This window comes from Strix uralensis, chromosome Z (genome assembly GCF_047716275.1).
Source record: "Strix uralensis isolate ZFMK-TIS-50842 chromosome Z, bStrUra1, whole genome shotgun sequence".
NCBI classification, from domain to species: Eukaryota; Metazoa; Chordata; class Aves; order Strigiformes; family Strigidae; genus Strix; species Strix uralensis.
The window spans coordinates 74,274,047-74,287,117 of NC_134012.1; the positions used below are offsets into that span (position 1 = coordinate 74,274,047).

Consider the following 13,071-nt stretch of genomic DNA (forward strand, 5'->3'; position numbering starts at 1 on the left):
TGCCTCAGCTTTTGAAAACTGTGTAAGGGATTATCATGTTTAGCCTGAGTTGAAACTCTGTTAAAGTTTCTTGAGAATTCATCCCAAATACATCTGAGAAGTCTAAAGTTATAATATTTTATACTTATGCTTATTCAATTAAATGGCACATTCATGTAACATCAATTCATTTAACTGAACATTGTCTATTTAATAGTCATATGGGGATAATTCTCCTCCAGGTTACATTGCTTTAAGTCTGAGCAATGTCATTCAAATTAATGGACTTAATCATTATAGTGGTGTTTTTTTGTACATATAAGTATTTTCAGAATTGATGTCTTTAACTACATACTTTTTAAAGCAGATATATATTATTTATCTTTCAGTGGTTCTGTGGTAATCTGACCTCAAAAGGTTCAGGAGCAGATCATCTTCTGGCAGTTCTAATTGACAAGCAGCTGAACATGAGCCAGCAGTGTGTCCAGGTGGCCAAGAAAGCCAACAGCATTCTGACTTGTATTAGAAATAGTGTGACCAGCAGAAGTAGGGAGGTGATGTAAGGAACTGCGTTAGACATTGTTTGTCTCTACATTGCTGCTCCGCGACCACCACTTCCCGCCCCCAGTATCCTGTTGTTCTAGAGGAGTACGCTTTGGAGGAGACACAGAGTCCCCGACAAAACCACAACATCCACTCAGAGTAAGAACAATGACAGCCTTGGCCGTGCCTGCCAAGCTGCACCTGCGTGCAAGCTGGGTGCGGGGCGAGGAAGACATACAACTGCAGGTCGACACCCCCCCCCCCGCCCCCGCCAGCACGACCACCATGGACACCTGGGCATGCGCGCATAGAAGACCACGGGGCGGCACATATTACAATGAGTTCCGTGGAAATGGGCGGATCATTCGTGGAAACGGCGGGGACTGGGACCATAAAAGGACTGCATACTCCTCTCTTGGGGCCTTCGTCTTCGGCACCTGTTACTTGGAACTGGGACCCCGGTGGAGTTTGGAGCTCCATCACTTGCATCGTGGCCAAGCCTATGGAACAACGCTGGATCCCTGGTGGTGAGGGTAACTAGTTGCATCTCTACCGTTCTCTTGCTTAGGGATTCTAACTTTCCCTTTCTCTTTCTCTCTGTCCTATTGCTGTTATCAGTTGTTGTAGAAAATAAAGTTTACAAGATTGTACAGCATCTGACCTCGTTTCTGTCTTAATCTCGCTCTTGGGAACGTTTAACAACCCTCCCCGATATTGGATCGGGACAGATGATAGTCCCCCTGTACTCTACATTGGTGAGGCCACACCTGGAGTATTGTGTCCAGTTTTGGGCACCTCAATATGAGAGAGATATCGAGGTGCTGGAGTGAGTGCAGAGGAGGGCAATGAAGCTGGTGAAGGGCCTGGAGAACAAATCCCATGAGGAGTGATTGAAGGAGCTGGGACTGTTTTGTTTGAAGAAGAAAAGGCTAAAGGGAGACCTCATCACTCTCTACAACTACCTGAAAGGACATTGTAGAGAGGTTGGTGCTGGTCTCTTCTCACAGGTAATTAGTGACAGAACAAGAGGGAATGGCTTTAAACTGCAACAGGGAAGGTTCAGACTGGATATTAGGAAAATATTTTTCACAGAAAGAGTGGTCAGAAAGTGGAATAGGCTGCCCAGGGAGGTGGTGGAGTCACCATCCCTGGATGTGTTTAAGGGTCATTTAGATGAGATGCTGGGGGATATGGTGTAGGGGATAACTTTGCAGAGTAGGACTGATGGTCGGACTAGATGATCCCAAGGGCCTTTTCCAACCTGAATGATTCTGTGATTCTGTGATCTTGAATGCCATCACATGGCACATACAGGACAAGCAGGTAATCAGGCCCAGTCAGCATGGGTTTATGAAAGGCAGGTCCTGCTTGACTAACCTTATCTCCTCTACAATGAGGCGACCCACTTAGTAGTTGAGGGAAAAGTTGCAGATGTTTTTTACATGGACTTTAGAAAAGTCTTTGGCACTGTTTCCCACAGCAGTCTTCTGGTGAAACTGGCTGTTCATGTCTCGGACAGGTGTACTCTTCGCTGGGTAAAAAACTGGCTGGATGGCCAGGCCCAAAGGGTTTAGTAAATGGAGTTAAATCCAGTTGGCAACTGGTCACAAGTGGTGTTCCCCAGGGGTCAGTTCTATTTAATGTCTTTTTTAATGATCTGGATGTGGGGGTTAAGTGCATTGTCTGTCAGTTTGCAGACAATACCAAGTTGGGCAGGAGTGTTGATCTGCTTGAAGGTAGAAAGGCTCTACAGAAGGGTCTGGTCAGGCTGGATTGATGGGCCAAGGCCAATTGTATGAGGTTCAACAGAGCTAAGTGCTGGCATCTGCACTTGGGTCACAACACCATGCAGTGCTACAGACTTGGAGAAGAGTAGCTGGAAAGCTGCCTGGCAGAAAAAGATCTGGAGGAGTTGGTCAACAGCCGTCTGAGTATGAGCTGGCAGTGTGCCCAGGTGGCCAAGAAGGCCAATAGCATCCTGGCTTGTATCAGAAAAAGTGTGGGCGGAAGGACTAGGGAAGCAATCATCCCCTTGTAATCAGCACTGGGGATGCTACACCTCAAATAGTGTTTTGGGCCCCTCACTACAGGAAAGTCATGGAGGTGCTGGAGCATGTCCAAAGAAGAGCAACGAAGATGGTGAAGGATCTAGAGAAGAAATCTTATGAGAAGTGGCTGAGGGAACTGGGGTTGTTTAGCCTGGAGAAAAGGAGGCTCAGGAGAGACCTTATCGCTCTCTATAACTACCTGAAAAGAGGTTGTAGGGAGGTGGGTGTTGGTCTCTTTTCCCAAGTTACAAGTGATAGGACAAGAGGAAAAGGCCTCAAACTCCTTTTGGGAACTCCTCCTCCTCCAGGGGAGGTTTAGACTTGATATTAGCAAAAATTTCTTCACTGAAAGGGTTGTAAAGCACTGGAACAGGCTGACCAAGAAAGAGGTTGAGTCACTGTCCCTGGAGGTATTTAAAAGACATGTAGACATGCTACTTAGGGACATAGTTTAATGGTGGACTTGGTAGTGTTAGTTTTATGGTTGGAGTCAATGATTTTAAGGGTCTTTTCCTACCTAAATGATTTTATGATTCTATGATTATAATCAGCAGTAACAACAATTACCATATCTTTACAAGAAGAAAGCTTAAAATTAGAAAAGTAAAAAACTTTAAATGTTCAGACTTAGTAGATATTTAAGAAATGGAAAACACTCTTCCTTCTTACACTCAGATTAAGATTATACAGGCAGACAACATTGAAGATTCATGTGCAATTCAAAAGATGATGTTGATAATAATAATAAAACAACAACAAAACACAGTACAAAACAATAGATTAAATATGCATCTTTACACATAGAGAACATATGTCCTTGAACTCCTCCTTGGGGGAAATTATGCTCATTGAAAAGACTATCAATAAATCTTCTGTTGTCCTCTTTCCCCACACCTGTAAACTGGAGTATACAGACAGCAGAATTTACTAAAATAAATAACTGAAAAGACAATGCTGTCACTTCTCAAAAGTCAAAGAAAGATTATTTGATCTGACATTAAATTAAGGCTAGGTGTCAGTTTCTTAGGGTTTTTTTCTTTTTAATTTAATAGCAATAGATTTAGGAAGGGGCATGGTGTTGATTTCATGTCTACTGGTTTGTTCAGGCAACCTAATCTGTAGGTCTACTTTCATATTTCTGTTGCTCTTTAATATCTACCAGGTAAACCTCTGATAAATCACATGTTTATACCCTTGCTTCTGCTCCCACAGCTTTCCATAACATTGTGTCTGGACTGCTATTGAACACATGTGAAACAATAGAACCCAACTTCTAATCTTGCAGCTAGGCATTAACATATTATAAACAAATTACAAAGCAAACTGTCCTGGATTTTTAATCACATCATCTAATATATCATTTTACACATCATTTACTACTGATTACAAGGAGAAAACATTTCTATGATTATTAAATAACAAGGAAGAGAACAGATAGGATAAAGGTGTGACCCCATGGATTTTGCAAAACTATACATCAAAAAAGTCACATAAATAGGTGTGAAGATATTAAAGGCTGAAGCAATTGTTAGAAAGCACATGGGTAAAGTAAGGATGATCTAAATTTACACTTCCTTACCTTCAAGCAATAAAGAATAAAAAACCAACATTAATATCCAAAAATTTATTGCTGAGATGTGTTAACTACCTTCAGTCATACACTGATGGTAAAACATCCTATAACAATTTCACATCAGAAGTGTTCAACCTGTTCAACCTGTGGGCCTTCCTGAGGAACTGCAACATTAGGCTGTTAAAGATTTTTTTGTATACTACATTTACCCTTGTAAACTATCAAATGTAATGTGTGAGACAAAAACCCAATTTTCCCTCATTTTCAAGGGGCAAATATTCAGCTGCTATATTGAAGTCAGGAAGATGCATACAGACACAAACATAGACACAAAGGAATCTATAGAATATAGATGGTGTATGGTAAACTTTTATTAGTGTAAGTTTAGAATGGGTGCACTACTCTGGGTAACAAAACCTGGCACACTCTTTCCAGCTCAGATCAAATGAAAACATTAAAATCTTTCACCAGCGCACTTTGCTTCCATTTGGAAAGTCAAATGCCCTCATTGCTGGAGCTGGTCATGATATTGTCAATAAAGGAGGGTTTAAAAATTGAGAAAATTCTAAAATAACAGATCAATCAGCTGCCTGGTTTTGTTATGATGAACTTAAGAAATCCTCTCTGAGAAATTTCATGAAAATCTAGTTTTAAGTCTAGTTCAAGGGTGAGTCTTGTTGAAAAAGATAAAATTTCTCATAGCACATAAAATTAATTTACTACCGTCTTTGGCAGTTTCCATTCATTACTACAGACCACCAAGGAAGATAGAAAGTTCATCAATAATATATCTAAATTTCAACTAAGTAGCTTTGCAGCGCATGTGCATGCCATGCTTCAAAGTGCAGCATCTCAAAACCTTTCAACATGAGGAAAGTCATTATGAAAGCAGGTGATGTGAATCAAATTTAACAGGTGGAATTTTTATTGTTATAGTTGCATGAAGTTCCTTTTTTTACTCCATAATGTAATGAAATGAATAACCCTTAACATGAAAGCAGATCAGAAACTGATATTGCTCATTTTACAGCTTGAATGATTATAACTTTGTAAGGAAAATCCTATATGTTGAGGGGGAAAATATTCTATGATGGCAGTCTATAGTTACTAGTTCTTTTTTCAGTGATGGTTGTTTTATCAGTTGTATGATATTCTCAAGCCCTGAGGAAATTGGTTTCAGAGGACTTCTTTGGTCTGTGAAAAGAGTTTCCTGACCTTGGTCCTTACAAACATTTTTCCAGCTGCTAATAGCTTGGCAAATGTCAAAAAAAAAAGAAAAAAAAATCTTCATTATGCAATGTTCTATACTGACTCCCTGTTTTATTTTGGAATTTCAGGTGGTTTTGCCCAAAGTATGTCAGCTATTTCTGAGAAAAGGTTAGTAAAAATAAATAATTTATTTCATGCCAAAAAATTCCCAAACTTTTTCTCTCAGTTTTGTTGTCTCCAGACTTTGGTTACAGTACTACAAAGTTCACCTGTAAGTTAAAGCTCTGCTATTACTAATCATGTAAAATCAAGCTAAATTTAGCATAGCAAAAAATTTCACGGACATATGATTTACTTGTACCCAGCTATTAGCTTCTGGCAGGTGCAATAATCTAACTACTTGTCTCTGGGGAAAGAGTTTCTTCTATTTCTATGAAGTTAAATTTTCTAATGTCCAATACACAGGGAAGACTGTTCCTTCTGTGTTCTTATCTGTGTCCTTACTCTTTTGCTTGAGCAAAGGATGAAAGGAAATGGATCAGATTGCAGGAGGCTCAGGAAGCCCTGGTAGACACAGTAGCGGCACAGTGGAGGCAAACAATTAAATATGATATGAGCACATGCATTAGATATCTGGCCTGTTACTCTAAAAATCTTAACACTGATGATATCACGTTAGGTATCAAAATTATATATTAAAAAATGAATATTACCAGAATAAGGGGTTGCTTCATATATCTAGACATGTCAGTTTTCAGTTGCACAGACTGCTCTACTTGCTGTAAGATAAGCTTATACACTGCATGTTGTTAAACCAAAAATATACAATGAAGAATTATTGTGATTAAGATGATGCAAGAACAGGAAGATTTCCAAACAACATCACAGAGAAGAAAGGACACGATATTCCCCAGAGAATGCCTGTGCCAAAGAGATCATATGAGAAGCTGGGCAAGTCACCAGCACTACAATATTTGGCCTGTGTTTTTTTCTCATTTACTGAATGGTTAACATAGAGACACTGTGATCCACAGTGGTGAAAGTACTGAGTTAACAGCTACAGCTGATTACAGCTGATAACAATTACAGCTGATTTAAAGCTGATTTAAAGATGGACTTTCAACATAACAAGTAACCTACAACTGTATATTGTGTTACTTGGCTGCTGCTGAATGTTCAGGGAGGATTTTCAGAATTAGTAGGAAATTTTGCAAGTCTTGTAGAATCTTAATGTTTAAAATGTACTAATTCACTCCAGAAAACTGTATTTTTAGAGCAACAATCTCTAAACTAGCTGACTACAAGTTATTAAATTTTAGCAAATGTGATAAGGAACTGTTTGCTGGATCAGGATTTAACTTAAAATATAAGGTACTTAATAAGGTATATACCTGTCTGAATTGTGTCTCTAATTCTTTTGCTCATACCCCTTGACACTCATAAAGAGCTCTCCAAAGGCAAAAAGGCATTCTGAAAAATCTATTTTGGTCATATATTTTCCAACATGCTTCTATGTCCATCTTACTATGTCTTTCTAACTTATTGCAAAATGTTTATGTAAGGTAAATTTGATCCAGAAAATTATATTACTTACAAAAAGAAGCAAGTCTGGAAAATCTATTTGTGTTCCTTTTGATTTTAATAATTATTACCGAGGAAGAGTATTGATGTCATTCCCTTTACAAGCCAGCCAGTTCAACCAAAACCAGAATAGTATTCCAAGTGTGAGTATGAATAAGGGGTGGTGGCTGGCTGGAATTTTAATTCTGGTTTTTACAGCTTCATTTGAAAGTGTTTAGTCTAATCAATAGAAGAAATCTAAGAGGCTGCCTGTATCTCTCTGATATGTTGCCATGACAACAGCTGACACTGACACATCAGATAGCAATATCAGATAGATTCTGTAAATGTTTCTTGACATTAACAGACAAACGCTTTCAGTATATATGACTCAAAAAACCTCATGTTTCCCCTACTCTGTAGTCTGTCACTTGCAGTGGTGCAGTAGAGTGACCACAGGACACATGACAATGATTTTACTGGGGCTGCGTAAGCTTGTGAGTTACAAGGAAACCATCACTGATCTCTCTGAAGAAAGCTCATGAAGTAACAACCTTATCTTTCATCTTAGTGACATTAATGTCTAATTTAGCATTAAGAGCCATGAAGTTTCAAATAAGTTACTCATTTCTGTTTTTATTTATCTGGGACTTGCCTGTCTTAACATTCCCTTAAAAACAGTGAAGCCAGTAAAGACAGTCTCCTCAAATCCATCCCTTTCCTTCTGAAAGAAGTATACCAGTTCCCAGCTGACTGGCTGCCCAGGTGGTTCAGGCTAAAAGCAATGGCCAGTGTGACAGCTCTGGTGTTTATGGTTAATTTACAGGCTTTTTTCTGGTACTTTTAATGAATTGAACTATAGAAACATGTGCTACTTCTTCGGAACATGCAAGTAGCATTCATATTGAACTGAAGTGACCCTCCTGCAGTGACCTTTAAACTGTTATAATCTGAGGATGTATGCCAGGATGTAAGTATGACTCTGTGTGTGTGGAAAGGCAGTGAAGCAATCTTACATTTACTTGGTTCAGTGATTAACAGAGTCACAGAACATGAATTTAAATGAAGTAATGTAAAACACCGTTGACTTGTATGAGATAAACTGAGGTGCCATATCTGTAAACTTTAAAGAAATCTTTTTTTTTTTTTTGTAGTTTATTTTAAACAAATCTCTTTTTTTGTACTTTATCTATATGGGGGCTTGCACATAAAACTGTTTAATTTTAGTCCTTCATTGATTGAGAAGATTACCATATCATATAAAATGTTTATATAGATAAAACACAAGGTGAATTAGCATTTGAAAATGTCTTTTTAAAATTGTTTTTTCTTCCAGTATGAGAACTACAAAAGCAGTCAGTGAAGTCCTGATCTTACTGCCCCTTTGATGTCTGAGAAAATAAAAATTCTGAATTTACATCAAGTATGCCAAAAGCAAAAATGTTCCAGTTTATTTATAAATTAAAGGGCAATCATTTAGATAAATTATGTTCCTCTCAATTTGAAGCACATTAAAGAAGAAAACCTTAGCTAAATGTTTTGAAAACTCCTTTTCTCATGAATTTGCAATGCCTTAAAAAAATTGGGATTTCTAAGTCTGGCTACTAACACCAACATTCTTTTTTTTTTCATTACTTCCTCCTTCTTTGATAAGTAATATGAATGATAATTAGGTAGCTCCATAATATTGCATTATCATGTGATAGTTTTTAAAATACTGAGGTGAGTTCAGGAAAAAGTCTATCATCTGTTCAGTTATGAAAAATTCTATCAGATTACATCGTAGATGATCCAGAAACATGTTTATTTATTCAGCTTATTAAGCTGCTGAAAGTTTCAGAATGATGATTTGAATCATTAATGACTCCCAGTCCTATACTCCTCCTCCCACCTCCTAAAAGCCCAGCAAGAAAATAAATAAATAAAATAAAAAATAAAGATAAAAACAAACAAATAAACAAAAAGCCCAGAAAATAAAAAAACAGAATAGATTAATTTTAATAGTTTAAGGTGAGGAGCTGTAACCTGGGCTAAACAATTATTTCAGTAATACTGATGAAATTCCCTAGGAACTCTGTTGACTTTCCCCAGTCAGGTTAGAGGAGGTTTCTATTGCATTTATAAGATATAAATACTGCTCTGCAATATATGTATAATTCTAGAGCAATGCTCATAAAGGCAATAGAAATGTAGACTTTCACTGCAGGTACTGCTGATACTGGTAATGTTATCTCAGTTATTTCTAAGATTTATATTTGGGGACTGCTAAAATGTGCAGATACTCTTTTCCCCCTGCTTTAGTATAAGTTTATCTATCCTAGATCAACTGTTTAACTTTGCTCATATATTGATCCTTTGCATCCACTGCACAATCATTAAAGAGAGACATTTCAGTTCAGTTAATTCTAGAGTGACAGCTGAAGAGGCAGGCATAAATTCTGCATAGAATTTGTTTCTATATTTTAAAAAATAATTTAAAACAAACAAAACAACCCAGTATACCAATATACTATAAGGTAGTAAATGGTCTCATCTTTTCTTCTTCTGACCCTGTGTAGCTCCTTTGCTAACATGGCGAACAATTCTGAAAATCTCAAATTTTCTGATTTTTTAAAAGATACTAAGTATTCCCCTCAATAATATTAGAGAAGTGCAGCAAAATTAACTTGATATTACTACATGGACTAAATGGATATCACTGGATTATTTTAGTGGTGTTTTCTGTCCACTGAAATCAAGTGACAGGAAATAGGTGATACTATACCATGGAAATATAGTTCCTTGTAAGCTCTTTCACAGTTGATGCATATATGAAGTTAAATGGACAAGCTTGGCCAATAAGCCTTGTAGCCAGTACTCGTGATGGTAAAGAGGACATGCCAGGACATAACCTTATGCTAAATAATGAACTATATGTTATTTCAGTTGTAAAATACAATAGACCTGTTACCAAAAATTTGTGGGGCAGTTGGAATTCCTCTATGTGCAATGAAAAGAAACTGATGATATTATTCATCTTCTGACACAGAACAAAAAGAAAGAAAAGTCCCCAAGCTTAAACCCTTTAACAGAAAGAAACAAGCCCATGCAGCATTCAGAGTAAGTACTCAGTTTCCAACTAATCCGGTTTCACTGTAACTCTCTTCAAAGATGCCTGCACAGAAATGAACTTTCTGCTTCACAGATTGCTATTCACTATTTTCCACTCAAACTACAGCAAGGCTGTTCTATCTGTCTCACCTGAACATCAGAAGACAGGCCCCAGAGTTTCCTCCTGTGAAACCAAAGAGTTATGTAGAGCGCCAAGTACTTTAACTGAGCAAGTGGTTCTCATTACCTTACACATGTGACCATCACAAGTGCTATGTGGAACACAACATTGTTGGGAGAAAGTTTTGAGGATTTCTGTTGAAAAGAAACATTAGACTCTGTATTTTAGGGCATCTATATTACAGTGTACATGGCAAAAGCCTAAACAAAAGACATTTTTGTTCCTTGGATTGGTAACCTATCAATTAAAAAAAAAAAAAATAAAAAAAGTCTGTAGTCTTATACCAGTATCCACAAAAACTTCACTATTGATGGGCTAGTAATTTGACAGTGAAAATCTACAGGCTTACAAAACTAAAACAGTCATAGAGAGATGTGAATTAATTTCAACTGAGTTATGCTTTAAAGACTTTTTGGTTTATATTTTTACTTAATAATGTAATAATAATGTAAATAACTTCTACAAAGAGTGGCAGTACTGAAGATGAAGGACTACCATGTTACCTGCTGAACTACTCTAGCACAGCTGAGCTATGTTTCTCTGTCTGTGCACAGTGATGATAATGTGTCAATCACCTGTATTATTAAAAAAATTCAATGCCTCAGATTTTCTGTCAAATCTTCCAACTCATTCAAAACAGTTGTGCTGTTGGCATGAATAGAAAGGATAATGCGTAGTGATATTAGAAGTGTGACCACCTACTCCAGCTACTCTGGCCGAGGACCCTCCCTCCTGCCTGGCCACTGGAGCCCAGCCCAGTGCCCCGTGGACCCCGGGTTTCTACCCATGCTGAAGGATGCAGGTGCCACTTTCCCTTTTGCAGGTTCAACCAGTAACAAAGCTGAGCATGTATCCCAGAGACACACAGACAGACAGACACACAGGTACATACACACACACAGAGGACACTGAAACACACAGACACATACAGGATACTAACACAGACAAGGTGCTGCCATCAAGACCAACCACATAAAGGGCTCACCTAAAACGAACACAGACAGCCAAGTCCCCGCATAGTCTTGGGCTGGCAGAGACAGAAGGTCACTAGTGCAGGCACACACACAACACGTTCACAAGCACATGCACATTCACAGACACCTTGAGTACCAGCTCAGCTCCTATGCCTGTCCTGCACATATGCCCAGATACTGAGACCTCTTATCCACCCCACAGGCCCCTAATTCACCAGGTGGTCTAGCTTGGTGCTCACTGCCAAACACAGCACTCACACACTCATGCCACAGACACCCCAATCTCACAAGGTCCCCCTGGACATACTACCATGGACCCTTCACCCACCTGGTAACCTGGCCCAGACCCAAGTCTCCCCCTACCCATGGCTCATCCAGCTTGAGATTTGTGGAACAGTATGAACACACATCCCATACACACCTGGTTTGAGTAAGATGCAGATGTGCAGTGCCCACCCAGCAGCTGACACCAGTCATATGGGCTGTGACCTGCAGTCCTCGAGCCCCTGCTGTTGAGCCCCTTGCTCACCTCATTCACACCAGTCCTCCAGTATCTGTTTTTTGGAATACACACTATTCCCGCCCTAGTCCCCACTCTCTCCAGTTGCTGACACCACAGACGAGGGGTGCCTACACCTCCGGTCTGACTCCAGTAGCTAGCACCATACACATTTCACTCATACACATACAGATGTCACCAGTAGCTGACACTTAGTCCTTGCCACACACATACACACAGGATAGAGAGTGACAATATGTGGAGAGAGTTAAGAAAAGATTTAAGAAGAAGAAAAGACATACTGGAGTGTCTGGGCACAGGGATCAACCAGACATGTGTACTGACCAGCCCGGTTTTTACACACAGCCTGTCCCTTTGATATCTTTTTCTGTCTATCCCTGCTTTGTTCCTTCCTGAACCCCCTTTCTTCTTTAGTCCATTCAGGTGTTTGCACAGCTCCACTGATTCCCATACCCCTCTGGGTCTGGTCCAGCATCCCCTCTAGATTAAAATTTTATGCAAAGTCCAGGTTGATCTTTCTGGAAGTGGCACCTGTAATTTTTTGATAACCCATCAGTTAGTGTGATGGTGTGGTTTGTTTCTTGTCATTGTCTCCATGTTTGTTTTGCCGGGTCTGTGTCTTTTGTTTCTGGTTTCCCCCTTTTTCCCTTATTTTCCGAATTGTCAAGGTCCCCATCAAGATAACCTCACTGGAATAAACATTCTCACTCTCTCACATGCTCTCTCAGTAATTGCAATTGTCCAGGTCTGCTTCTGATCACCACCTTGCTTATCATTTGTAGGTCAGGTTTGTGTCCTTGTAAGTTTGGTTTATGGTTTCCTCCTTTTCTTATTATCCTTTGTGCACTGGAAAAGGTCATTGACCAGATACCCTTAAAGGAGCGCTCACCCTCCTTCCCACATACCTTTACAGGTACCAATTACTATTTAGGTTACTGAACGGCAATTATTTTTTAATATTTTCTACCAACTGAAAGTAAAACGTAAAGAAATATAAAAAATTTTTGAGAACCTACACAAAGTAAGACAAAAGAAAGAACAAATTATGTATCCCTGTGCCAAAAGATTTCTCCATATTCTATTAAATTTCCCCCACTAACACCCTTTGCTTTGCCACCAGTACTTTTGGCTACATTTTGTAATGTTTTTTACTGTCATGACACTAACAGTTTTGTTAAGATACCACAGATATCACTGCTATATAATTAGGACAGATAGGAAGAGTAATATTGCAGAAAACTGTAAAATGTCAGTGCTAATACAGAATGAAAACAAAAGATGGAGGTGAAACAGAAAACAGGCAAAATCATAAATCTCCAGGAGGCTGCAAAAGTCTCTGGAACTTTCAGAAATTTTCAAGCTTCTGAGTTTAGGTTTCAGGGTTTAGTTTTGAG

The 13,071-nt window shown here is 38.8% G+C and overlaps 1 long non-coding RNA gene across 1 annotated transcript; it reads left to right on the top strand.

Moving 5' to 3' along the window:
* The first annotated feature begins 980 nt into the window (after nt 1-980).
* On the top strand, nt 981-10,003 carry LOC141938028 (uncharacterized). The gene is made up of 3 exons (XR_012627140.1): nt 981-1,055; nt 5,481-5,520; nt 9,941-10,003. It is a non-coding gene; the product is annotated as an uncharacterized LOC141938028 (long non-coding RNA).
* Nucleotides 10,004-13,071: the final 3,068 nt, after the last annotated feature.